Here is a 5000-nt window from a genome sequence, read left to right on the forward strand (position 1 = left end):
AAGTACAAAACTCACTAGGCCCAGAGCCTACGGCCACACCACACTGAATGCGCCCGATCTCGTCTGATCTCAGAAGCTAAGCAGTGTCGGGCCTAGTTAGTACCTGGATGGGAGACCACCTGGGAATACCAGGTGCTGTAGGCTTTTTTGTGCTCCAAGTTCAGGAAGTGAGCCATTTCACAATTGCCTTTCAAAACTGCAAGGTCTAGCCGACTAGATGCTTAAAAGTACAAACTCACTAGGCCCAGAGCCTACGGCCACACCACACTGAATGCACCCGATCTCGGAAGCTAAGCAGGGTCGGGCCTAGTTAGTACCTGGATGGGAGACTGCCTGGGAATACCAGGTGCTGTAGGCTTTTTTTGTGCTCCATGATTAGTAATTGCGCAACTTCTCAATTATTTTTCAAATTTGGTATGTTTCCAAAATAATTGTATCCCGTTTTATAGCGGAAATGTTGGACAACATCATGAGGGCTGGAGCTACCTTTTTACATAGAATTAGCATACAGGTAGTGTGTTCATGGGTAATAAATCGACTTTCACATGTAATGCAGTACAGAGAATATTGAGTCCTTCAAGAGGCATGAAAGAAAACCATTATTGTGTTGATTGTTCTCTCCACCTCCCTGCAACAGACACAGGATGGATGAATTAAAGTTATCCTACCAGACATAGGAGTCCTGAATGGGCCCACCAGTCTTATATATCTCGCCTGATCGAGCGATGAGCGTGGTATCATGTTGCAAGTGGCTGCATGGCTTAGCTTACTAAATGCAAATGCATAAGAGTAATATTCTTAGCATTCCTAGAGCCTACGGCCACACCACACTGAATGCACCCGATCTCGACTGATCTCGGAAGTTAAGCAGTGTCAGGCCTAGTTAGTACCTGGATGGGAGACCGCCTGGGAATACCAGGTGCTGTAGGCTTTTTTGTGCTCCAAGTTCAGGAAGTGAGCCCTTTCTCAATTGCCTTTTAAAACTGCAAGGTCTAGCCGACTAGATGCTTAAAAGTACAAAACTCACTAGGCCCAGAGCCTACGGCCACACCACACTGAATGTGCCTGATCTCGTCTGATCTCAGAAGCTAAGCAGTGTCGGGCCTAGTTAGTACCTGGATGGAAGACTGCCTGGGAATACCAGGTGCTGTAGGCTTTTTTGTACTCCAAGTTCAGGAAGTGAGCCATTTCTCAATTGCCTTTCAAAACTGCAAGGTCTAGCCGACTAGATGCTTAAAAGTACAAAACTCACAAGAACCAGAGCCTACGGCCACAGCACACTGAATGCGCCCGATCTCGTCTGATCTCGGAAGCTAAGCAGTGTCGGGCCTCGTTAGTACCTGGATGGGAGACCGCCTGGGAATACCAGGTGCTGTAGGCTTTTTTGTGCTCCAAGTTCAGGAAGTGAGCCATTTCTCAATTGCCTTTCAAAACTGCAAGGTCTAGCTGACTAGATGCTTAAAAGTACAAAACTCACTAGGCCCAGAGCCTACGGCCACACCACACTGATTGCGCCCGATCTCGTCTGATCTCGGAAGCTAAGCAGTGTCGGGCCTAGTTAGTACCTGGATGGGAGACCACCTGGGAATACCAGGTGCTGTAGGCTTTTTTGTGCTCCAAGTTCAGGAAGTGAGCCATTTCTCAATTGCCTTTCAAAACTGCAAGGTCTAGCCGACTAGATGCTTAAAAGTACAAAACTCACGAGGCCCAGAGCCTACGGCCACACCACACTGAATGCGCCCGATCTCGTCTGATCTCGGAAGCTAAGCAGTGTCGGGCCTAGTTAGTACCTGGATGGGAGACCACCTGGGAATACCAGGTGCTGTAGGCTTTTTTGTGCTCCAAGTTCAGGAAGTGAGCCATTTCACAATTGCCTTTCAAAACTGCAAGGTCTAGCCGACTAGATGCTTAAAAGTACAAACTCACTAGGCCCAGAGCCTACGGCCACACCACACTGAATGCACCCGATCTCGGAAGCTAAGCAGGGTCGGGCCTAGTTAGTACCTGGATGGGAGACTGCCTGGGAATACCAGGTGCTGTAGGCTTTTTTTGTGCTCCATGATTAGTAATTGCGCAACTTCTCAATTATTTTTCAAATTTGGTATGTTTCCAAAATAATTGTATCCCGTTTTATAGCGGAAATGTTGGACAACATCATGAGGGCTGGAGCTACCTTTTTACATAGAATTAGCATACAGGTAGTGTGTTCATGGGTAATAAATCGACTTTCACATGTAATGCAGTACAGAGAATATTGAGTCCTTCAAGAGGCATGAAAGAAAACCATTATTGTGTTGATTGTTCTCTCCACCTCCCTGCAACAGACACAGGATGGATGAATTAAAGTTATCCTACCAGACATAGGAGTCCTGAATGGGCCCACCAGTCTTATATATCTCGCCTGATCGAGCCTGATCGAGCGATGAGCGTGGTATCATGTTGCAAGTGGCTGCATGGCTTAGCTTACTAAATGCAAATGCATAAGAGTAATATTCTTAGCATTCCTAGAGCCTACGGCCACACCACACTGAATGCACCCGATCTCGTCTGATCTCGGAAGTTAAGCAGTGTCAGGCCTAGTTAGTACCTGGATGGGAGACTGCCTGGGAATACCAGGTGCTGTAGGCTTTTTTTGTGCTCCATGATTAGTAATTGCGCAACTTCTCAATTATTTTTCAAATTTGGTATGTTTCCAAAATAATTGTATCCCGTTTTATAGCGGAAATGTTGGACAACATCATGAGGGCTGGAGCTACCTTTTTACATAGAATTAGCATACAGGTAGTGTGTTCATGGGTAATAAATCGACTTTCACATGTAATGCAGTACAGAGAATATTGAGTCCTTCAAGAGGCATGAAAGAAAACCATTATTGTGTTGATTGTTCTCTCCACCTCCCTGCAACAGACACAGGATGGATGAATTAAAGTTATCCTACCAGACATAGGAGTCCTGAATGGGCCCACCAGTCTTATATATCTCGCCTGATCGAGCGATGAGCGTGGTATCATGTTGCAAGTGGCTGCATGGCTTAGCTTACTAAATGCAAATGCATAAGAGTAATATTCTTAGCATTCCTAGAGCCTACGGCCACACCACACTGAATGCACCCGATCTCGACTGATCTCGGAAGTTAAGCAGTGTCAGGCCTAGTTAGTACCTGGATGGGAGACCGTCTGGGAATACCAGGTGCTGTAGGCTTTTTTGTGCTCCAAGTTCAGGAAGTGAGCCCTTTCTCAATTGCCTTTTAAAACTGCAAGGTCTAGCCGACTAGATGCTTAAAAGTACAAAACTCACTAGGCCCAGAGCCTACGGCCACACCACACTGAATGTGCCTGATCTCGTCTGATCTCAGAAGCTAAGCAGTGTCGGGCCTAGTTAGTACCTGGATGGAAGACTGCCTGGGAATACCAGGTGCTGTAGGCTTTTTTGTACTCCAAGTTCAGGAAGTGAGCCATTTCTCAATTGCCTTTCAAAACTGCAAGGTCTAGCCGACTAGATGCTTAAAAGTACAAAACTCACAAGAACCAGAGCCTACGGCCACAGCACACTGAATGCGCCAGATCTCGTCTGATCTCGGAAGCTAAGCAGTGTCGGGCCTCGTTAGTACCTGGATGGGAGACCGCCTGGGAATACCAGGTGCTGTAGGCTTTTTTGTGCTCCAAGTTCAGGAAGTGAGCCATTTCTCAATTGCCTTTCAAAACTGCAAGGTCTAGCTGACTAGATGCTTAAAAGTACAAAACTCACTAGGCCCAGAGCCTACGGCCACACCACACTGATTGCGCCCGATCTCGTCTGATCAAGGAAGCTAAGCAGTGTCGGGCCTAGTTAGTACCTGGATGGGAGACCACCTGGGAATACCAGGTGCTGTAGGCTTTTTTGTGCTCCAAGTTCAGGAAGTGAGCCATTTCTCAATTGCCTTTCAAAACTGCAAGGTCTAGCCGACTAGATGCTTAAAAGTACAAAACTCACTAGGCCCAGAGCCTACGGCCACACCACACTGAATGCGCCCGATCTCGTCTGATCTCGGAAACTAAGCAGTGTTGGGCCTAGTTAGTACCTGGATGGGAGACCACCTGGGAATACCAGGTGCTGTAGGCTTTTTTGTGCTCCAAGTTCAGGAAGTGAGCCATTTCACAATTGCCTTTCAAAACTGCAAGGTCTAGCCGACTAGATGCTTAAAAGTACAAACTCACTAGGCCCAGAGCCTACGGCCACACCACACTGAATGCGCCCGATCTCGGAAGCTAAGCAGGGTCGGGCCTAGTTAGTACCTGGATGGGAGACTGCCTGGGAATACCAGGTGCTGTAGGCTTTTTTTGTGCTCCATGATTAGTAATTGCGCAACTTCTCAATTATTTTTCAAATTTGGTATGTTTCCAAAATAATTGTATCCCGTTTTATAGCGGAAATGTTGGACAACATCATGAGGGCTGGAGCTACCTTTTTACATAGAATTAGCATACAGGTAGTGTGTTCATGGGTAATAAATCGACTTTCACATGTAATGCAGTACAGAGAATATTGAGTCCTTCAAGAGGCATGAAAGAAAACCATTATTGTGTTGATTGTTCTCTCCACCTCCCTGCAACAGACACAGGATGGATGAATTAAAGTTATCCTACCAGACATAGGAGTCCTGAATGGGCCCACCAGTCTTATATATCTCGCCTGATCGAGCCTGATCGAGCGATGAGCGTGGTATCATGTTGCAAGTGGCTGCATGGCTTAGCTTACTAAATGCAAATGCATAAGAGTAATATTCTTAGCATTCCTAGAGCCTACGGCCACACCACACTGAATGCACCCGATCTCGTCTGATCTCAGAAGTTAAGCAGTGTCAGGCCTAGTTAGTACCTGGATGGGAGACTGCCTGGGAATACCAGGTGCTGTAGGCTTTTTTTGTGCTCCATGATTAGTAATTGCGCAACTTCTCAATTATTTTTCAAATTTGGTATGTTTCCAAAATAATTGTATCCCGTTTTATAGCGGAAATGTTG

General features: G+C 46.4%; 12 non-coding genes and 4 pseudogenes across 12 annotated transcripts; all 16 read left to right on the top strand.

Moving 5' to 3' along the window:
• Positions 1 to 25: 25 nt before the first annotated feature.
• LOC138537180 (5S ribosomal RNA) lies at positions 26 to 144 on the top strand. Its single transcript, XR_011285324.1, has one exon. It is a non-coding gene; the product is annotated as a 5S ribosomal RNA (ribosomal RNA).
• Positions 145 to 249: 105 nt separating this feature from the next.
• LOC138543035 (5S ribosomal RNA) lies at positions 250 to 358 on the top strand (annotated as a pseudogene).
• A 454-nt stretch (positions 359 to 812) lies between these two features.
• LOC138538581 (5S ribosomal RNA) lies at positions 813 to 931 on the top strand. Its single transcript, XR_011286675.1, has one exon. It is a non-coding gene; the product is annotated as a 5S ribosomal RNA (ribosomal RNA).
• A 106-nt stretch (positions 932 to 1037) lies between these two features.
• LOC138541837 (5S ribosomal RNA) lies at positions 1038 to 1156 on the top strand. The gene has a single exon (XR_011289833.1). It is a non-coding gene; the product is annotated as a 5S ribosomal RNA (ribosomal RNA).
• Positions 1157 to 1262: 106 nt separating this feature from the next.
• On the top strand, positions 1263 to 1381 carry LOC138541551 (5S ribosomal RNA). Its single transcript, XR_011289555.1, has one exon. It is a non-coding gene; the product is annotated as a 5S ribosomal RNA (ribosomal RNA).
• A 106-nt stretch (positions 1382 to 1487) lies between these two features.
• On the top strand, positions 1488 to 1606 carry LOC138547832 (5S ribosomal RNA). Its single transcript, XR_011291660.1, has one exon. It is a non-coding gene; the product is annotated as a 5S ribosomal RNA (ribosomal RNA).
• Positions 1607 to 1712: 106 nt separating this feature from the next.
• On the top strand, positions 1713 to 1831 carry LOC138548791 (5S ribosomal RNA). The gene has a single exon (XR_011292585.1). It is a non-coding gene; the product is annotated as a 5S ribosomal RNA (ribosomal RNA).
• A 105-nt stretch (positions 1832 to 1936) lies between these two features.
• On the top strand, positions 1937 to 2045 carry LOC138543036 (5S ribosomal RNA; annotated as a pseudogene).
• A 464-nt stretch (positions 2046 to 2509) lies between these two features.
• Positions 2510 to 2628, top strand: LOC138537519 (5S ribosomal RNA). Its single transcript, XR_011285652.1, has one exon. It is a non-coding gene; the product is annotated as a 5S ribosomal RNA (ribosomal RNA).
• A 454-nt stretch (positions 2629 to 3082) lies between these two features.
• Positions 3083 to 3201, top strand: LOC138541063 (5S ribosomal RNA). Its single transcript, XR_011289080.1, has one exon. It is a non-coding gene; the product is annotated as a 5S ribosomal RNA (ribosomal RNA).
• Positions 3202 to 3307: 106 nt separating this feature from the next.
• Positions 3308 to 3426, top strand: LOC138541838 (5S ribosomal RNA). Its single transcript, XR_011289834.1, has one exon. It is a non-coding gene; the product is annotated as a 5S ribosomal RNA (ribosomal RNA).
• Positions 3427 to 3532: 106 nt separating this feature from the next.
• On the top strand, positions 3533 to 3651 carry LOC138542513 (5S ribosomal RNA). The gene has a single exon (XR_011290493.1). It is a non-coding gene; the product is annotated as a 5S ribosomal RNA (ribosomal RNA).
• Positions 3652 to 3757: 106 nt separating this feature from the next.
• On the top strand, positions 3758 to 3876 carry LOC138542560 (5S ribosomal RNA; annotated as a pseudogene).
• Positions 3877 to 3982: 106 nt separating this feature from the next.
• On the top strand, positions 3983 to 4101 carry LOC138550886 (5S ribosomal RNA). Its single transcript, XR_011294628.1, has one exon. It is a non-coding gene; the product is annotated as a 5S ribosomal RNA (ribosomal RNA).
• Positions 4102 to 4206: 105 nt separating this feature from the next.
• LOC138543466 (5S ribosomal RNA) lies at positions 4207 to 4315 on the top strand (annotated as a pseudogene).
• A 464-nt stretch (positions 4316 to 4779) lies between these two features.
• LOC138542038 (5S ribosomal RNA) lies at positions 4780 to 4898 on the top strand. Its single transcript, XR_011290028.1, has one exon. It is a non-coding gene; the product is annotated as a 5S ribosomal RNA (ribosomal RNA).
• The last annotated feature ends 102 nt before the right edge of the window (positions 4899 to 5000 follow it).

The sequence above is a fragment of the Ambystoma mexicanum genome, unplaced genomic scaffold, assembly GCF_040938575.1.
Source record: "Ambystoma mexicanum isolate Mex_15411 unplaced genomic scaffold, UKY_AmexF1_1 Mex_scaf10, whole genome shotgun sequence".
Classification (NCBI taxonomy): domain Eukaryota; kingdom Metazoa; phylum Chordata; class Amphibia; order Caudata; family Ambystomatidae; genus Ambystoma; species Ambystoma mexicanum.